The sequence below is a fragment of the Struthio camelus genome, chromosome 19 (genome assembly GCF_040807025.1).
Source record: "Struthio camelus isolate bStrCam1 chromosome 19, bStrCam1.hap1, whole genome shotgun sequence".
Lineage (NCBI taxonomy): Eukaryota > Metazoa > Chordata > Aves > Struthioniformes > Struthionidae > Struthio > Struthio camelus.
The window spans coordinates 11,449,839-11,469,100 of record NC_090960.1 but is presented as its reverse complement, the minus strand read 5'-3'; the positions used below and the strand labels follow the sequence as shown (position 1 = coordinate 11,469,100).

The window sequence follows — 19,262 nt, the reverse complement described above, 5'->3', positions numbered from 1 at the left end:
CTGAAGTTTAATATAATCTTTTGGCTTCAACAGAAAAATGTTCCATTTCTTTTCTGAGCACCTTTGATTTTATTTTCTTTTAATTATTGTTATCCGGAGTTAACAATGTGGGTTTTGCACTCCACCCAGCGAGGACTATCCGGATTAGAAGCGGGGAATTTTGCTGAAATACAGACATAACTATGTGGTGGTAAGAAGTCAATGATGCCTCAGTGGAAAAAAATCTGGAAAAGCCAATCTGGAGAATGAATTCCCCTTAGCCAGGCAATAACACGGCCACATTCCTCAATCCATAGCTGTTATTACCTAAGAGATCAGCCAGCAACGTTCCTCCAGACATGCTACCTCCTTCATCTTAGCTCCTGTCCACACTGCTGCAGGCGGGGCTGGAGAGCTGCTCCGGCTCGCTCAGTCCTCAGAGCCGCATAGCTCCTTACGCCGAGGGGCAACTCATAAATCCAGGTCCGACGCTATGCTTAGGCTCAGCATCGTGCTGCGCAAACAGTCCTCCAGATGCACCAACTAGGAGGGTGCCAAGTTGCTAGTGATGGCCAATGTCGTGCCACACTCCCTGCTCAGCCCGGGATCTTCGACAAATGACAAATCGCCCAATCGCCAACCCAGTTCATCTCGAAAGCTGTTGGAAGCCTAGCAGAGCTTTTCAGAAAAGACTCAGCACCTGCCTTTCAGGGTCATGAAATATTAATAATAATGGTAATAATCATCTCCTGTTTTTTTAGACAATCGTGCAATTTCTGGAGGCCAAATCCATTGGTCTGAGTGCTACCTGATGCCGTTCAACTGAGCAACAGAGGAATTTCTATGCAGCTTATCAGATACAAGTAAGCATTCCTCTCGCCAAACCTCTTAGCTATTTCCTCTCCACGTCAGTCACGGCCCTTCATTTGTGGGCCTCATCAGAAGAACGAAGCGAGTTATCAGAGAAAGGTATTTCATGTCACAGAAGAGCTGCCTAATAGCCATGCACGGACCTCTCCTCCCCATCTCTCCCCAGAGGAACAGTAACCTGAAAAGGATTAAAAAAAAAAAAAAAAAGTGAGGTGGTGCCTTTCCTTCGACAAGCTTCTTGCCCGTGCAGGGAAACCCTGATGGTTGCTATAGCTCTTTCTTTTTTGCTTAGCAGTTTAAAATTTGCAACTTAGATACAGCCTTGATAACCGAAGGTCCTTTGCCACAAATATAATAGTATCTGGCTCTTGTGATTTCCTCCATTAATTTCAGGGCGATTATGATGTTTTAGAAACGATCAGGATTAGACCTGCTCAGCCAAAATCTCTCTACCTCATTTCTTTTGTTCTGCCACCAGTAGCTGTGATTTAGGGCACGCGAGCAACATCTACAGGAAATGACTGAAAGGTATTGGCTGGGGAGCACTTACATTCCCTTGTCCTGGGCTTATGGGACAGAATCAATAGATTTTCTATAGTGCTCCCTGCTAGAAACCCCCTATGGCTAGGCACATAAGAGATGGAAACAGAGTAAAAATAATTCTCCCACGTCCAAAAGCACAAAGGAACGCGGCTGATGCATCCCATCGACAGGGCAAACGAAGTCACTAATCTAATTACCCGGCTCTCTGCATGCCTAGGGCTGCACCCAGCCTCATCCCCAGCCCACCGGGGCTTTGCCAGCTGCATAGCCTGGCAAAACAGCCCCAGTGGCTTTGCTGGACCCACACTTCTGGGACACATGGAAGCATTTGCGCTTTCACTGTGCTATGTTTCACCTACCAAGCAAAAGGAGGCTTGTTCAGCACTTGGACGGGAGACTGTGAAAGCAGCCACAGGTTTATTCCATCCGTTCTGCCTCTCGGAGTCTGCGGTAAATGCACCAGCACTGCTGACGGGACCCCCGCGGTAGGCAGGGTCCATCATGCTTGCAGCCTCAAGAGATTTGCAGCACTCTCACACACGGGACTCCTGCAGATCTCTGTCTCCAAGCCAGACTTCAGCTGAGCTAATTGTATCCGGCCACCAGGATAATTTCCACTGGATACATCCTTCTGCCCTCTGCTGCTGTGGATACTGTTGCTCTACATCTGCCTCTCCAGAGGCGGCTGCATTTTGGTGCTCAGCAAAGGACATTTCTCCAAAAGTAGCTCTAAGGTCCCCTTGGCAGGGTCATTTCCTAGTGGCAGCAGCACATTGGCTTCTTGAAGTGGACCCACCTTTCCAGCACTTCCTCCTCCACCATTTCCACAGACAGCAGATGCCACCTCATGGAGGTGGGGGGGGGGGGCTGGTTTTTAAGCTCCATTTGCACCACCCAGGAGGTGACAGCGTCACGAAGCTCGGGGCATGCTGCCAGCCCCATCCCTCCCCACGTGCCGGCGTGGCACTGAGTGCTATTTGCTGTTTTGGGGATCTCTCTCTCTTGCTTTTCTCTGCCCGGTCCAGCAGCATCGCTTGCCCCTGGCGAGGCCAGCTTCCAGTCATGCCCAAGACGGCCCGACAGTAGGCAGAGCCGCCCAGGATCTGGACAACCCTGGAAGCATTGCTCCGTGCCCAAGTGTGGCCATGAGGATATCCAGCCCATTAGGCTGGTATTTGTATGAATAACAATGGGACTCGCTAGCTCGGCACAGAAGTGGCCAGAAAAGGCCAGGTCTGCCAAATGAATGGGTTATTAACTCTGAACCCCTCTGCAAGCAAAGGGTGGTGACTGAACTTTCCCTGGTCCACTGCACACAAAGGTTAGCACCAGCCGTGCTCAGCCGGTGTAGGAGGGGACTGGAGGATGCTGCTGGTGTAGAAACAGATGGTGTATGCACATCGTGGCGATATTTGACTTTTTTCGATTTGAATATCAGATTCTGTCCCCTCCAGGCTTTCCCTGCCTGACGGAGACTCCTTGAGAGCCTGGACCCGGCACCCGATGGGCAGCGCAGCAGCACTGCACAGTGCCCACGCCAGTACGCTCCGCACAGTGAGACGGCGCGATGCCAGCACCCTAATCCTGCCTTGGCCAAACAGAAGCTACAGCTCGTTTTCTAAGCAGCGCAGGAACCCCTGGCCAAAGCTGGAGTCTCACATTTCAACATCCTAAACCCTAGTTAGACATAGCACTCGCCAGAACCGGTGATGCCGAGGTGCCTGGGCGCCCGTGGGACTCGCACTGCACATCCGACTGGCTGCATCTGAACTCCGGTGGAAAATGCTGCAGCCACACTGATCGGAGGAATTTCTCCTGCTTTGACACCCCATTTTTTACTAGCTTTACGAAAGAGAAAATTGTCATATGCTTCTACTTTTCTAGGGGGCCAAGATGTCCTTTAGATACCAGCTGCCAGTATAAACAGACATGAGAAACAGGTTTCTGGTTCCTGAAAACTGTCGAACGCTGTAAACAATTTTCATGTCAAATAGGAATAAACAGTCAGAATCGCAATATTGTTTATGGGTTTTAAAGAACAACAGTCTTTTGATTTCAGGGAAGCCAAACATTTTGGAAAGACAGTTTTTTAACATTTGGTTTCAATTCTCCCAAACGTTCAGTAAAGAAAATCCGTTCATGCTACTTAGCTTACAATTTAAAAAGAAAATTGTTCTGAACTAGAAAAATGGATGTTTTTTATTTCAAAAAAAATAGAAAGCTTTTCACATATTGGACAATCTTGGAACATTCTTTCAAAAATAACACTGGGTCAAGAAATTTGTCAAGGCTGATCTGCTCCTATTTAAGGTTTCAGTTTTGTTGAATTAGCTTTTATTTATTTTATTTTTTTAACCAAAAAGGAATACTTAGTCAAAAAAAAAATTCCTGACAAGTAACATTTGTCAGCCTGAGAGCTGAAATTTTCTTCCTCGGCCTCCTCCTCTGATTGTCAGCCTGCATTAAAACGTTCATCTCTGACATCAGCCCCCACTGCAGCTCCCAAAACAGATGCCTAGCAACTGGACAGAGTGGAAAACAGAGTTCTTTAATTTCCTCTTTGCATTAGAGTTCATTAGGAAAAATCCAGAGGCCCCTTATTGAGAAAACATCTGCATTTGCATTTCTTCTGTGAATGCTCAAATTATATTTCGCTTTAGGGTTCCCTCCCCGCCCTTTCTTGTTTCTTTCCTAGGGGATGGAGACCCTGCCTGCACCACTGACACTGAACTTCTTCTCTGTTTACAATTAATTCCTGAAACATTTTTTTCACTTCTGCAAATACAGTCACTACCTCAAAACTGAACGGCTTACAGCAACATAATTTGCTAGCTCTGTTGTTAGGGAATTATCTATTTAAGCTATTTGTTAGTATTAGTGATTACTCAGTCAAGTCACACGGTAGTATAGCCAATCCCAGGCTGGATAACAAATCTCTCGGGAAGGAAGAATGAGAAAATGGTTACTACCATACTTTACAGCATATCTCTTGGATGATTAACTATCATGCCTAAAATTTATCAGGTTTGGCGTGTATGCTCACTTCCTTAGCCAGTATTTATAGTTAATAGTTTGCAATCACCAAACTCTACTTTGCAATTGTGTTCATGAAAATATTTGCACATCTAGACTTTTTTTAATTATTCAGTCATCTCTGTAAGCCACCAGTCCCAAGTACAGCCACCTAAAACTGGAATGTAATACCAGGAAGAGGAAGAGCACCAGTCAGAAATGCAAATGCCAAACCATGCAGCATACAGAGGTTTGCAATTGTTTGCCTCAGATCCACTCTCAAAATCCTTATTTGCTTGGTGGCAGAGGCTAAGCTGTCCACTTTGTGAAACCATCCGGGATGCAGCTAGGAAAGCAAATTAATTGGCAGTCTGTGGGACATCACTGATTAACAGCAAGGAAGACTAATTTCCCCTCGCCTGGATCCTTCTCCTCCTTACACGAATCTTCTCACTCCCCCTTCTTTGCCTACTGGTTGCAGCTTTGGGCTCGAAGAGGAGGAGGAAGAAGGCAGGCAGGAGGAGAGTGGGGAGAGAGAGTGAGAAAGTCTCCAGGTCCGTAGCCCCAACCTGTTCTGCCCTGTAGCCAGCAGTAATGATAGTGAATAACGTGCAAAGGGGAGCAGCCGACTTTTCCTCCTACAAAGGACCTCAGAGGGTCTCATAGGTAACATAACACCGTAGGATATGGCTGCTGTCTTCTGATCCAGATTTCCTAAAAAGACACAGGAGTGCGTCTGTGCATATACAGCGGTGTTCGTGCGGGAGACTAGAGCTTTGGCAAGCCCTCCATGCACATTCAGAGAGTTACTGCTCTGAAATACAGGGAAGTCAACAGGAGGAAAAAAAAAAAAAAAAGATTCCCAGATGTTGCACTTGATTTTGTATCAGGCTCTTTACTACCTGTGTGGCCTTGGCAGAGCACTGGGGCTTCTTGCATGTCAGCTCCCATGTTCCTGCTGGATCCATCCTGAGATATGGAGCTGGCTAGTGGTCAGAGAGAAGAAGCCAAGCTGCAGCTTTTCCTTTCCTCCACTCCCAACTCATGGGCTGCGCTCCAGTATCTCTGTTGAGAGAAGGAAATAGGTTTTTATTAGTCGAATGAAACAAAGAATGAAGGGATGAAAGTGAAGGTCCAAGGGAGTTGCAGGTGGGGAGACACCAAGTAACTGGAGTGTGGCAGCTGTTGGTATAAAGCTTGCTCTTGTAGAAGTGTTACCAGAGTCCTTCATACCCATCCTTTCTGGTCCGTCCCTAGCTCTGCCTTGGAGCAACGCAGCTTCCCCATGCCTCCTCCACAGCTCTGACCCCCTCTCTGCATATCACTTGCTCAAAGCTGCCCACGCACCCTGCTCAGCTAGGAAAACCTGCTCATTCTGTCACATGTAGGTTTGTGGGCTTTCCATGGTCATCCTATGGCCACCATCCTTTCCTGCACAAGACACCTGAACCCAGAATGAAGCAAACTACTGAGCTCAGAGCATTAGAATTGCCTCTGTACTTTTAAATCCCCCTTTCCATTTATTATCATAAAACCAGTTTTCCTTGGCTACCCCCAGTTGGAAAGTCATTTTCCAAGGTGAAAGACAGCTCTCCTTTTCAGCACCACCACTCCCATCTCCAACCAGAAACGGGATGGAGAAGTCCTACAACCATCCATCCATAGAGTGTGCCTCCATCCTCAGGTTTAGATTTAGGCACTTTGCACCATGGTCAATCAGAAACAGAGACACTCAGTCATCTTCCTTTCCTTTATATGCTACATCCTCCAAGCACTGAAATGCAGCCAAGTTTGGGGGATATTGGTAATTTGGTGGGCAGATGATTTTTGTAAAGTGATATACAAGTGAGCTCAGGAGGATACTATATTTCTAGGCAACTGGAGCCTACTGCTGTTTTTGCATAAAATTCTCTTCTACTTTTTGGCAGAAGGCTCCTATGTAAGGCCTCATTTGAAGATTCATGCACTTGGCAACCCTGCACTCAGGTTAGGTGCTGCAGAACTCTTTCAAGTCTGCAAGGTTTGTATTTGTGCATCATCCACACCAACTCACACCAAACACACTGAGATCCTGGTCACTCCTGAACCCCGCTCCATGTCTTCAAGCAAGGGGCTGAACTAGCATCCTGCGGCTGGTGGGTTTCAGATCTCCAGCCAGTGCTTTAGCAATCGTCATGCCTGAAAGTGTCAATCTCAAAAGAGCAAAAGGAGAATGTGGATCGGTATCTCTAGGACTCAGCAGGCTGGGGAAACCTCTCTTCCCAGGGCCCCGCTGGATTCCTGAGCTGCCAGGCCACTCCAAGTGCATTTCCATCCTGTGCCAGCAGTAATAGGAAATGACAGCTGATGAAAGCTGCTGTTCATGGCCTCCTGAAACAGTTCTCTGTCCACCTCCTCATCCCAGCCCCTAAATGAGATTCACTCATGGCATGAGTGGCATGAGTCTAAACCCAGAGAACGAAGAGGCTGGAGAATGTACCTATAGACCCAGTGGCCAGGTCTGGCCATGTTTGGTGTCAGGAAGGGGTTTCCTGGTGGTGCATCGCAGCCACAGCCACAGCCACATCACGCTAGCAGGCTGTATCCTGACGCTGTCATGTAGTCGAGGTAGCAAAGGTCCATCCCCAGCTCGTCTTCCATTTAGCTGATATTGTGTTTCAGGTTAGACATGGATAGACACCAAGGGTCTGTTTTTATATACCTGTAGGTTTCTTCAGTATCTGTATACCTCACAAAAACACTCAGCAGATGTGTGTAGGCACACACACACACACACACACAAACACACACACACACACAAAGCAGGCACAATTACTCCGCTATTTTTCTGTATCCGGCCCCTTTTGTCCATACAGGAGACATGCTGCTTATTTGCTACAGCAGTGCTGGATGCACGCAAATAGGGCTGGAATGATTCTCACCCCAACTCCAGATGTCTCCACATGGGATTTCTATGCCTGAGCTAAGCTCCTTTCACAGGCAACGCCTTCAAAAGACAACTCCCCTGACAGAACTGAAATCCCTAAGTTCCCCAGATAGTCAATTCTACGTGCTTAGACACAAAGACTTTTTTTTTTCCCCTGGCCTTCAAAGGCATCTTCTTTTCTCCCTTGACTTTGTATGGGAGTTAAGTAATCAAACTGCTGCACAGGCTATGTAAAATCTAGGTTGGTTTCCATATGTCATATCTTAGGAAGTTCCACAGCTTGAGATGTAGGTTGAAGAACTGGAGAGGGATTTAGAGAAGACCCAGGAGAAGGGTTGAAGCCCTGGAAAGCCCTGGAGAGCACTCCATGAGTGGAAGACGCAAGCCAATCTTTCTAGCTTCACAGCAACCTTGCCTTAGTCTGTAAGAGAAGGGACTCAAGCTATCCTGGATCTGAGGTTGGGGCAGTGCCTTTGGTCATTCGTTGAGGTGCCTAAATCTAATCAGCTAAGTCTGGATTTAATCTTTCTCTCTTGCAGGTTGGTCAGCTGCACTACAGAATATGAATGAATTCTAAGACTCAGTGAATGTAAATAATTTTGTCCTAAAAAAAGTACCACAAGCGTACTGAGAAAATAATTCCTACCCATGTGCCCTAAGACTGAGAGACACCCAGTCAAATAAGAGGGATAAAAACAACTTTTTGAAATCAGTGAAATCTCAAAAAAAAAAAAAGAAGAAAGAAAGAAAGAAAGAAATCTCCCCTTTAAAACCCTGATTGTGGCATCATTTTACAAAGAAAGGAATTCCTGCATGGGATAATTAAAGATAGACACTTCAGTAACGAGTAACTTGGTTGATAATGAGATAATGACAGCAGGCGAGGATCAGCAATCAGGTGCCTCTCCTCTGGTATCCTGTGATGGTGTCATGACGGCTACAAATGAGGATTAATCCAATTCCTTTGTTGTAATCCGAAGCCTGTGTTGGGCTTGTCAGTCTGTTGGGACAAGCCCCTCCCTCTCTGCCTTAGCATTCACTGAAAGAGCTGTCCAAGATTGTATTTACTTACCAAATCTTTGTTGCTGAGGCCTGATCTGTGCCACGGTTCACTAATGAGGCACCCTCTGAAAAGCATTGGTGCTCTATCAAACTATAAAAGACAAAGGGATGAGCTCAGATGGATGCATTGCATGAGTGTCCTTAGCTTCCTAAAGCCAAGAGCCAAAACTGTATCACCCACCAACCTCAGAAGAATGAGGAATATTTAAAGTGGTCTAGAGGTAATGGTCCTAACCAATTTACTCCCCAGGTCTCCACCACTGAACTGGCAAGACTTCTTGTTTTGTCTGGCTGAAGAATAAGATAAATCCAACACTTCCAGCATACAGTATCACTCTGCTACTCATTTTAGGGCAAACCCAATGGGGGAGGAGAGGAAGGGGGTCCCCAAGCAACCATTACTAGCATATTAGGCCAAATACTGCCTCATTGTTTTCGTGTCTGCATGTATCTATCTTCTACCCATCTTCCCTTTAGCCTTTTGAGGCCAAGAACCTACAGAAATAGGATTTCATCCATGACAGAGGTTCTTGGGTGCTAGCCTGGTGGACAAGTTCCTGCCCAGAGGAGCTCAGTATCTGACTGCTCCATAAAAGCAGGAGATGGTGCCATCAGGATTTTCAGAGGGGCAAGGGGGAGCAGGGGCAGCAGGACCAGGTAGGTGCTATTGACTCTGAGGAGAAAGGGCCTGGGGATCTGTGTCCCTCTTGAAGGTCTTCCATTTGCACAGCAGACTTTCAAGAACATTAACAGTCACAACTCAAGAAGCAAAATGGCTGTTCATAGGTAATAAACTCAGACAGATGCCTCCTGCACACAAACAGCCAGCGCCTCTGAGACAAGAGGCTCTAAATAAATAATCAACAAAACTTAAAGCTGAATGCACAGTTGCTATTTGCATCATCAATAATTGAGCAGACTTTTATTTACTCATTCTGGTGGCAGAGCAGATAACAAAGAGGAGCTCCTCAGAGGTCATACACGAGAGATGGCTGTTACTTCATCACAGTCGTTCAGTTCCCGCCAGCGGTTTGCTCCTGCACTCCTCCAGCTAAGCACCGCTCACTGGCAATGAGAAAGGAGAACAACCAAGCCATCCCCATCCCCTCGGAGCACTGGGCTCCCCCTTTGCTGGCCCACTTGGCTCTGTGCTGGTGGCTGGGGGAAGTGGAGCCAGCACCTGCGGAAGTAGCTGAGCAGAGCCCTGCTAGCAGTGGAAGTGGGAGTCTGAAGGCTCCGTCACAACAGGAAGGTCTCTTCATCCATCATAACCCAGCCACGTTTGTAAGTGTTAGAGAGACGCTCACCTGGTGGCAAAGCATCCTCTGTTGTGGCCCAGCGGGAGCAGCTGCACCAGGAACACACAAGTCCTTTTTGCTGGTGAAGCTGTAGGACACTGGTCTCCATCAGGGAGCTGTTGAACTGTTTGAGGAGCACTGGTCAGGTCTCCAGCGGTAATGCCAACAGGATGAAAGAGTAGTGGTCACAACCACTGTCTCCACTGGCGGAGAGAAGTGGGTTTAGAGCTTTGTTCCCAGAAGGTCACAGAATCACAGAATTGTTTAGGTTGGAAGGGACCTCTGGAGATCATCTAGTCCAACCTCCCTGCTCAAGCAGGGACCTCTAGAGCAGATTGCCCAGGATCCCATCCAGACGGGTTTTGAATATCTCCAGCGAAGGAGACTCCACTACCTCTCTGGGCAACCTGTTCCAGTGCTCTGTCACCCTCACGGTCAAGAAGTTTTTTCTCAGGTTTAGGTGGAACTTCCTGTGGTTCAGCTTCTGCCCGCTGCCTCTTGTCCTGTTGCTGGGCACCACGGAGAAGAGGCTGGCCTCATCCTCTTGACACTCCCCCTTCACATACTTGTACACGTTGATGAGATCGCCTCTCAATCTTCTCTTCTCCAGGCTGAACAGGCCCAGCTCTCTTCAGCCTTTCTTCATAGGAGAGGTGCTCCAGCCCTCTAATCATCTTTGTAGCCCTCCGCTGGACTCTCTCCAGTAGTGCCATGTCTCTCTTGTACTGGGGGGCCCAGAAGTGGACCCAGTACTCCAGGTGAGGCCTCCCCAGGGCTGAGGAGAGGGGCAGGATCACCTCCCTCGACCTGCTGGCAACACTCTGCCTAATGCACCCTAGGATCCCATTGGCCTTCTTGGCCACAAGGGCACACTGCTGGCTCATGTTTAACTTGTTGTCCACCAGGACTCCCAGGTCCTTCTCGGCAGAGCTACTTTCCAGCAGGTCAAGAGACATTTCAAACAGGCAACATTTGGATTGAGTTATTTATACCAGTTGAGGCTGCAATTGAAGAAGGCTTCTAGGTTTCTTGTGTCCTAGCAGGATGTTGTCCCATCTCAATTCAATGCAGGACTTTTCACAGTTGGGTAATAACTTTGTATAACCAGCCTGCCTACCACGTCAGGTCAGCATGGAGAGGAATCCTTAAACAGCATTCTGGTATGAGGCTCAGTAGCCTTAACTGGGACAAGTTTTAGGAGAAAGCCATGCTCTGAGCACCACTCTGAGCATGAAAAATGGAAAACCAAAGGAAAAAATTTTTTTTGACCAAGAAGGATATACCCACAGTGGTGGAGAATGTCTGGTTAGTGGCCCAAAACTCCTTGAAATGTTCCAAGAAATAGAAAAACCCTGTGAAAAAATATCAAGCAAGGTGAAAAACCTCAGTTTCTCATGATGCTTTCCACAGCAGACACCTGGCCTCTGCCTCCTTTCTCCCCTACCTTTCCCACAAATTTCACTCACAAATGCAGTGAACCAGCAGCTCTTTTTCTCTATAAGGACAAATGGCAAATCCTGTATCCACTGTAACTTTCCAGGATCAAATCTGCCTATGGACAAGCAACTATAGAGTAACTGCCCAGTTATATAGGAGGGGCAGGAGCTTTAGTGCTAACAACCAAGCATTCACATTGTCCATTATTCAACTAAAGCTCGATCAAGCCAGAAAGATGAACAAAAGAGAAAAGTTCCCATTTCTTTCCTTAATAGCCACAGAACAAGGAAAATAGCTATGTGTCACTTCCAAGGAGAAAAGTTACCTTTTCAGCCACAAAACATATCCCTGGAGATCCAAAGAGCCGGGGTCTGGCTCAGCTTTAGTTAGTTATGTATCAAGTGCTATCGATCTGTTTGCTTGAAACAAATCAGCAGGCAGCAAAACCTTTTCTGCTCTTTATCTCTTGAAAATTGTGTTTTTTCCTCTTTGGGCTGGAGGATGACAAGTAGCCGGAGCTCAGGGAGGATGAGAGCGCACCCAGGTGCCTTGACCCTGCCTGTCCACTGCAATGGCACTAGGAGCCTCTATAGGTGACAAGAGGTGACCAGCCCAGAGCAGACACCTGGGTCTTCGCAACACGACAACCCCAAAGCAGATCTTCTAGGAACAATTTCTCTCTGAACAAGATTTTCATCTAATCCTGTTACTTACCCAGCTGTCAATCTACGCAACTGTTTTAGTAGTCATCTGAAAACCAAAATGCCTTTCTCTGTTTAAAGGATTCATAGTAGGGTTCTTATTTCCAATACAGCTGTGAGAGGGTTACGGCTTTGCACATTGATCCTGCTGAGGTGGTCTCCTCTCCTGCCTCTGGGCACCTTGGTCAACTGTGTCCCAGTAAGAAAGGACCATTGCTGGCCTCAAAGTTGGGATATTTGGTGCTAGGATTTATACCTGTTTCCTACAGGAATGTGAGCTGCTTCAAGGCTTATCAGGCTGGTGTCAAACTACTAATCCTGTTTAAAATTAGAGCTGGTAGAAAAACATGTCATTACAACGTATCTTGCAAAGCAGAAATCATTAATAGGGTTTGTATTTTGGGTTTTTTTTTTTAAGAAATTATTTCCGCTGCCCTCTCTCCCCTAAACACACACTCCTCTCCCATCCCACCCAAACCATGTCTCAGCTTGCACAGGAGGTTTTGTTTTTTCATCGGGAAAAATCCCCAAACAATCCTGAGTGAATCATTTTGGCAGAAAGCCAATATATTTCAGCACATATATATTGCCACAACACCTCTGGCATTAAGCATCCCAACTGGGGAAGGGCAGCAGGAGTACAGCTGCGTCAAGGACATGCAGAGCACAGCCAAAGCAAACCAGTTTCATTTTCCAGTAAAATACGCCACTTCCCAGCTCAAAAAAAGGTTAGTTTGCCTCCTTCTGCATATGCATTAGTGTATGGCGTCTTGCTACAGATGCAAGCTCTTCTATAGGACCCATTGGGCTATTTTTTCCCAGGGCTGAGGGGTTAGAGAAAGCCACAGGAGAAGAGCAGGAGACAGCTGGCCTGGCAGAGTCCTGCCTCGGCCACTGCATGCCCATGCTCTTCTGGTCATGTCTCTTAAAGACCCCTCCACTACAGTTTACCCTTAGAGTAGGTCCTCCTGACGCAGCGGGTCCCACAGGAAAAGCAGTGTACAATGACATAATTAAAAACTGCCAATTTGCACAACATGGCACAGGCGGAGGTTGCTCTGGCTTGACCTCATCAAGGCTGCGAGACTTTGCAGCCTTACTGAACGCTGTTTTTAACTAAGATGTTTTTTCGTGCAGTTTCCCAGCTCTCAAAAAAATTGAGAAAAAGCAGAACTTCATCCTGTGGCTCTACCTGTATCATGGATGGTACATGGGTGCTACATTTCAACCAGAAAGATTGAAGTTTGGCAAAGCTATAAGCAACTGCAAAGAGGCCTGATAATGAGAAATGTCAGGAAACTTAATAACTACAGAGATTAGCGCCCTGTCTCTAACACATTGTTGCTGTATTCAGCCAGCTTTCTATATATAATGTCGACAGCTACACACAAGCTGTGAGCAGTTTCCTATCTCATCTAGCCTATTTGAGTCTCAAGCAACTCAACCGACTTCTCTAGAGCTGTTTTGGATTTACACTAGCTCTGCTGAAAGAGGAATTGAGCAGACGGACAAGACACTGCTGCTGCAAGCCAGTCCCGTTTCTCTAAAAACAGAGGAGCTGGATGGCTTTTCGCAAAAGGAGGCTCTAAGAAATGTACTTTGGATCTCTGTTTTTCCTTGGCATAAACCAGCACAGCTCTTCAGCTTCCAGTGAGCTGCACTGATTTACTGCAGAGGGGGACCAGGCCCTCTGCTCGCGGCGCTGCAGGATGATGGAGGCAGCGCTGACAGCAGAGTCCAGCGCTGCTTCTAATCCCGGTACAAATTAACTGCTCGATATAAGCAAGAGCAACGAGCAGAGTTTTGGGTATGAAAGGTGAGTGCACCACAAGTCAGCGGCTCAGATGACGGGCAGTTCCGCTAATGACCTTTCCCCCCAGCCCCTCAGCTCCTGGCTAACCAGCTCGTGCTGCAGTTTGGTGGGAGCTGAGATGTTTATCACAGCCAGCCCTGGTGCTGCTTCCTTCACTCACCATCCCGGCTCTGTGCCAAGTCCGTGCCCTTGGTTCCTAAGTCAAGCTTTCCCCATCAGCCATGGCATTCCCCAGAGCTCCTCAGGGCTTTTCTTAAATCCACGCTAACGGATGAGATTTTGACAGGGACGTCCCTTTAAATTCCTCCCCGGTCTCCCCATGATTTTCTAAGGTGCTTAGGGCTGCTCTTTTACATCGGATGGCTCTAAAAAAAAAAAAAAAAGAAACAAAATAAATCCCCTCTCCAAACCCTTCAAACCAAAAAAAAAAAATGACATGATTAATTATTCTGGAAAAGGCTGTTTATAGTTTGGGCCCCATAAAATAGAATGCCTGATTTAATACACTATCCAAGAATGTGCTGTTTTTCATTTCAGCACAATCAAGACCTAAATCTGTGTGTGTCTCCCCCTCATATGAGCTGGAAATGGTTTTATATTCCATCTTGCTTTAAATTATACACATCAAGTTTATAATGGGACACGGTCTATTTTGTTGCCAAAACCTGCTTTGTAAGATCATCTATTAAACTGTATTTATTTTTTATGACAAACAAGAAAAATGACAAAACAGCTACTGAGCTTCGGCTAATGAGGACCAAATGCCTCCCTAGGCACCATTCGCATTACGCTCGTTTGTACAGTAGCTGAGTTAACTTCCTCCCATCTACCAGCAACGACCTAAGTTAAAACTGAGCTCTGTAACCCGCCCGCAGGTCACCAGGGATTATGGCTGTTACTGTCTGCACTCGTGCATAAGGTCTGGGGTCAGGAGTTTGATCCCAGGGGGTGCAAGCAAGGAATATCAGCCCCAGCAGAGGGGGAAGAAGCAACGTCTCAAATAACGAGTGACGTTCGTGCTCTTGCTGGGGATCGCGGTGTGGGCGAAGAGAGATCTGTGGCAGGACGGGAGCTCGGGCAACGCAACCCAAGCAGGGAGCCCATCCTGGGCAGCAGAGCTGGGCCGCAGCTGTATTTCAAAATCTCAGGATTTGGGGCTTTGTCAAAGTTTCAAAGTTTCCCTGGAGGCTGTCATAGCAACGTGGGGCAGGAAGGACCATCCAGAGGCAGCTGCCTCTGACACATCCTATCACCCTTTCTCTTAACTTATCACATTGCAAAAGAATCATTTTGTAAATGAACTATACCTGGAACCCTCCAGTTTTGACCAGGTTTCAACTCAACTGATTTTTAAGAGCCGAAGCAAAGCACTCTCTTTTTCACCTGCATAGGCCAAACTCCTCCTCCGTGCCAATTCCTTCCCCTCCTTGCCAGAGCCTCAGCAACTACCTTCCCCGTCATGGCACCAACTTTACATAAAGCCACAGACCGGGGCGGGCTGAAATAAACACAAACGATGCCCAGGTCGGGCAGGATGTTTGTTCCTTCCTTCCCTTCCCTCTCCAGCCCTCCGCTTTTGCATGGCAAATGACTCACCGGTGGACGACTGAAAAGCCAGTGCCCAATCCGACCAGCTTTTCCGTGGGTCATCAGTGTCAAGGCTGTTATTTGGCTCTGCTGCCCTCCCAGCCTGGGCCTGGAAAGCAGCCTGTACAAAGCACATCTTCCATTTCTCAAGCTTTCTGCCTTCAAAAGCAAAAAAGCAAATGCCGTGTGGAAAGAAGGAGGCATCTCGGAGGAATCTCTTCAGCCTAGTTCTTCATCTGCTCTGCCAGACACTGAAACGATCACGAGACTTTTCTTGAGAGTGCTGACTTTGGGGGATTCCCTTAGCCAAACAACTACTTATTAGGGCAATAACCACCATCCTACCTGGCTACTTGCCACCAACACAGAGGTGGCCACACTTGGCATTGCTTTGGGACCCCTCCATCAGAGAAGACCAAGACTGCCCACTCCTCCCTAACAGGAAAGTTAGGATATAGCGCAGGATCTGCAGCTAAAAATCACCATAAATCTAATGGTATTTCACTTTAAATGACAGGGCCATTTATATCATGGTGTTCATGTGGAAATTCCTTCCTCTTCCACCCTATTTGTTTATATTCGCCATGCGAGTTGCTAGTGAGCACCACAGCAACTTTTTCATACTGGGCACGGCAACCCACCCCATCACAACAAGTTCCTTAGCAATCGTATGAATAGCTAGACCTATGAATAATTTAACTACGGTTCGACCAACATTAAACTAATGGTTTCATCAAGACCAATTATGTCATCTTTCCCCAAAAGAATTACAGACTTAGGTTCCAGCCATGGGTCTGTTTTTGCAAACACACATATCCTCAGTGAAGTTTTAAACAAATTAATCAGGCATTTCTCCACGGCACCAGCGAGGCAAGGGCCTTCCCTTGTCCTACTTCACCCACAAAACCCTCGACGTGCTTTCTGCTTGACCTGCAGAGTGAGCTGGATGCAACGGAAAGGAGGTCACAGAAGCAGGCTTCATGCTGGCCCCCTGTTGTGTTGGGTGTTCGTGTGTCCTACAAGGCACGTGGCTCAGACCTGGGAACGTCACCAGGAGCCCAGCTACAGCAGCAGAGCGGGGAAGAGTGGGGCAGGACCTTGCTATCACTGTGCTGGGCTTGCTGTACAGATGGAAATCCCCTGGAAAATCTAAGGAAAAGGGACTTGCAAAGCACTGGCAGACACGTGGTGCTGAGCAAGCACCCAGCAGCTCCAGCAAGCGCAAGCAAGGTCCGAAGCACCCTATCAGGGAGTGACGGGCCAGCTGCTCGCTCTGCACCCCCCAGTCATGCGTGCTTTCTGGGGTGCACAAGGGTGCATGGTGGGGCCCCTTTGCTGGAGGGTCAGCAGTGCCCCCAGAGGGTGTTTCTAATCGGCAAGTCCAGCGTGCAGATGACACACCTGAGCCAGGAGAAGCCCTGTGAAGCCACAATATTTTGGGTTTCCACTTCAGAGAACAACTGAAAACTCTACGGAATATACTGATGGAAACAACGCCTTTTTACCATTGCAACTCCAATAGCCCCAACGCAAAACCTTGCTGCATGTTCCCAGCAGCATCCGTAACAGAGAGAGCAGCCAGCACCTTTGACATCCAGCCCTCCCTCAACAAGCATCAGCTTTTTCCACTGTCTGCATTTCTCAAGAGCTGATGAGATTTCTGAAGCACTAAGTCTTTAGTTACAGCCTCCAATTCATTGGCAGCCAATTGAACCCTCCCTCTCCGGCCCTTTCCAGACACCTTCTAAAGCCTTTATGAAGCCTAGATCTCACTTTGCCCATGTCTTCTAATTTATTAACTGCTTTAAAGGGAGTTTATGGATGTTTTGTCAGTTCGAGATCACTGCATACTCTCAGCCCGCACTGCTGGCTCAGAGCTGCAAGCAGAAGTTCTCTCCTCTCCAAATTTCACAGCGACACTGTTTTTATTCCAAGTGGTTAGGGCATCCTACAATCCAAACGGTTCGTTATCTCAGGCTTTCTTTAAAAGGTCAAGAAATGCTCTCTGCTTGGCAGATGAACCAGTGCAGGAGTCATAAAGTCTCAGAATATGTAACATAACAAGGTTATAAAACTGCAAACTTTATCCGGAGTAGAGGCAACAAGAAAAGTTTGTTTACAATTTTTAAATGAAAGAAAAGGGCCATTTTAAAAAAAAAGTATTTTTTTGGTTTTTCTGCAAATAATCCGGGGGAAAAAAAGTTGGATCATGAAACAAATAACTCTCCTCCAAATAACTCTCATTCTTCTGGTATTTATTTTCTAACCTGTTGCCTCCTTCTCCTTTTTCCTTTTTTTTTTTTTTTCCTTTTTCCCCACTGAAGGTACTGGATGAATGATGGAAAAAATAAGAACGGGAACACTCTCTCCCTCCTCCAAATAAACAACCAATTCAACAGCTATTCAGTTTCCACCGTCCTTGTGTTATACTAAGAAATCCAAAGTTCACAAGCATCAAATACGAGGATGAGACAAACCAGCTGGGATGAGCACCAAGTCGTTGCTGCAAGCGTTGGCACACAGCATGTCCACCACCGCTCTCCCTACTGAGGTAGCTTCATGATTCCCCATCCTGCCACATTTACCTCTGGTTGCTCCTTTTGGGGGCTGACAAGCAGCTGTCTGGTGTGGAAAGCAGGCTGGCAATGCTGGGCAGGTGCTGGCGTTGCCAGCCCCACCACAGTGCAGCAAGGAGGGGTTTAGCGGGAAGCCCTGCCAGCTCGCAGCCACTGGAGAGGGTGGAGTGGGCTGCTTTAGCATGGGCTGCTTTTGCGGAAGGACATGACTGAGATTATCTTGGGCTGAGCCCCCCCCTTCCAAGACACAGTGAAAAAAACCCATCCCCAAGGCACAAGCAATTTCCCCCACGCATTTCTGCCGAGTCCAACCTGCCCCAGGGTGGCTTTGAGGTGAAGAGCAGCTCCGCCAGCATGCCCCGCCGCTGCGGCTGCTCCTGGCAGGCACAAGCATGTGGGGGGGCACTCGCACCCTGTGTTCACCCCCAGCCACTGGGACCACGCACCCCGGAGCAACAGCACAGCCATGAAACTCTATGCACCCTCTGTCTCTCCAGAGCACTTTGCTGCTGAGCCTTGCTGATCTTTTAAGCTGGAAGAGATCAAATGAAGACAAATGTTGCAAGCCTTTAAAAATAATGACACCCCCCCCCCAAACAGAAAACCTCCAGGAGTCTGAAACATTGTCACAAACCACAGATTTAGGAATTTGTGCTGCTTGCCCGCAGCCCAACCCCTTGCCCACGAAGCATGAACGGCCAGGTCTGTTTGCCTGACTTTCATGTGGATAAGGGAAGATCAGGAGATGTTTCTGCTCAGGCCTTGAGTTCCGGTTACATTTTGCATCCCCACAGCTCTCCAAGGGCTACTAGGACAGTAATCACAAATGCTCATCCCAAATTCCCAGCTAAGCAGCACTCAGCAAAACTCAGCCTTGGAGAGCTAGAGACCTTTACGGAGATTAAGCAGTTACCATATAAACATAGCTGTTACTGAGTCCAATATCTGCCGGGACAAAGCATTCTTTATATAACCCATTAATTTTCTGCTTTGAGCAAATACTTTTTCCTTCTGTGCTGTAATTATCTGCCAATGAAGCAGAAATCATCAGATCGACAGGATCCATTCCTGTAGTTTATCATGCACATTCCTCTGTTACTCTCAAAGCTGTAAAACCATAGCTAGATGCGTCGCTGCAGCAGGGCCCACCTATAGCTGGGCTTTGTGGGGCTCCGCTCCCCTGCCCTGGAAAGCTTAATTCCTCCTCTATTTTTGGAGTCATAACAAGAGCTCTAGAGGAAAGACCAGTGCAGGGAGAGGTTGTGGGCTGGAGGGAGAAGAGCAGGGGAGGAGATGGTGTCTGTGGTGACGTTTCTCATCCTGCTCCTGAATGTCTCTGTACTATTCCCAGAGGCAAAGGTACAGGCTTGCCCAGAGCCCCTGCTTTATCTGCTGCTGAAGTGGCTCAGGGGGCTCAGGCAGTGGCAGCAGCGAACCAGAAATGCTGCTGCCAGGCAG

General features: G+C 47.5%; 1 long non-coding RNA gene across 1 annotated transcript; it reads right to left on the bottom strand.

Annotated features, from left to right (window-relative positions):
* Positions 1-185: 185 nt before the first annotated feature.
* On the bottom strand, positions 186-8,485 carry LOC104143463 (uncharacterized). The gene is made up of 3 exons (XR_011135508.1): positions 8,403-8,485; positions 5,307-5,469; positions 186-1,027 (listed from the first exon to the last, which is right to left on the bottom strand). It is a non-coding gene; the product is annotated as an uncharacterized lncRNA (long non-coding RNA).
* Positions 8,486-19,262: the final 10,777 nt, after the last annotated feature.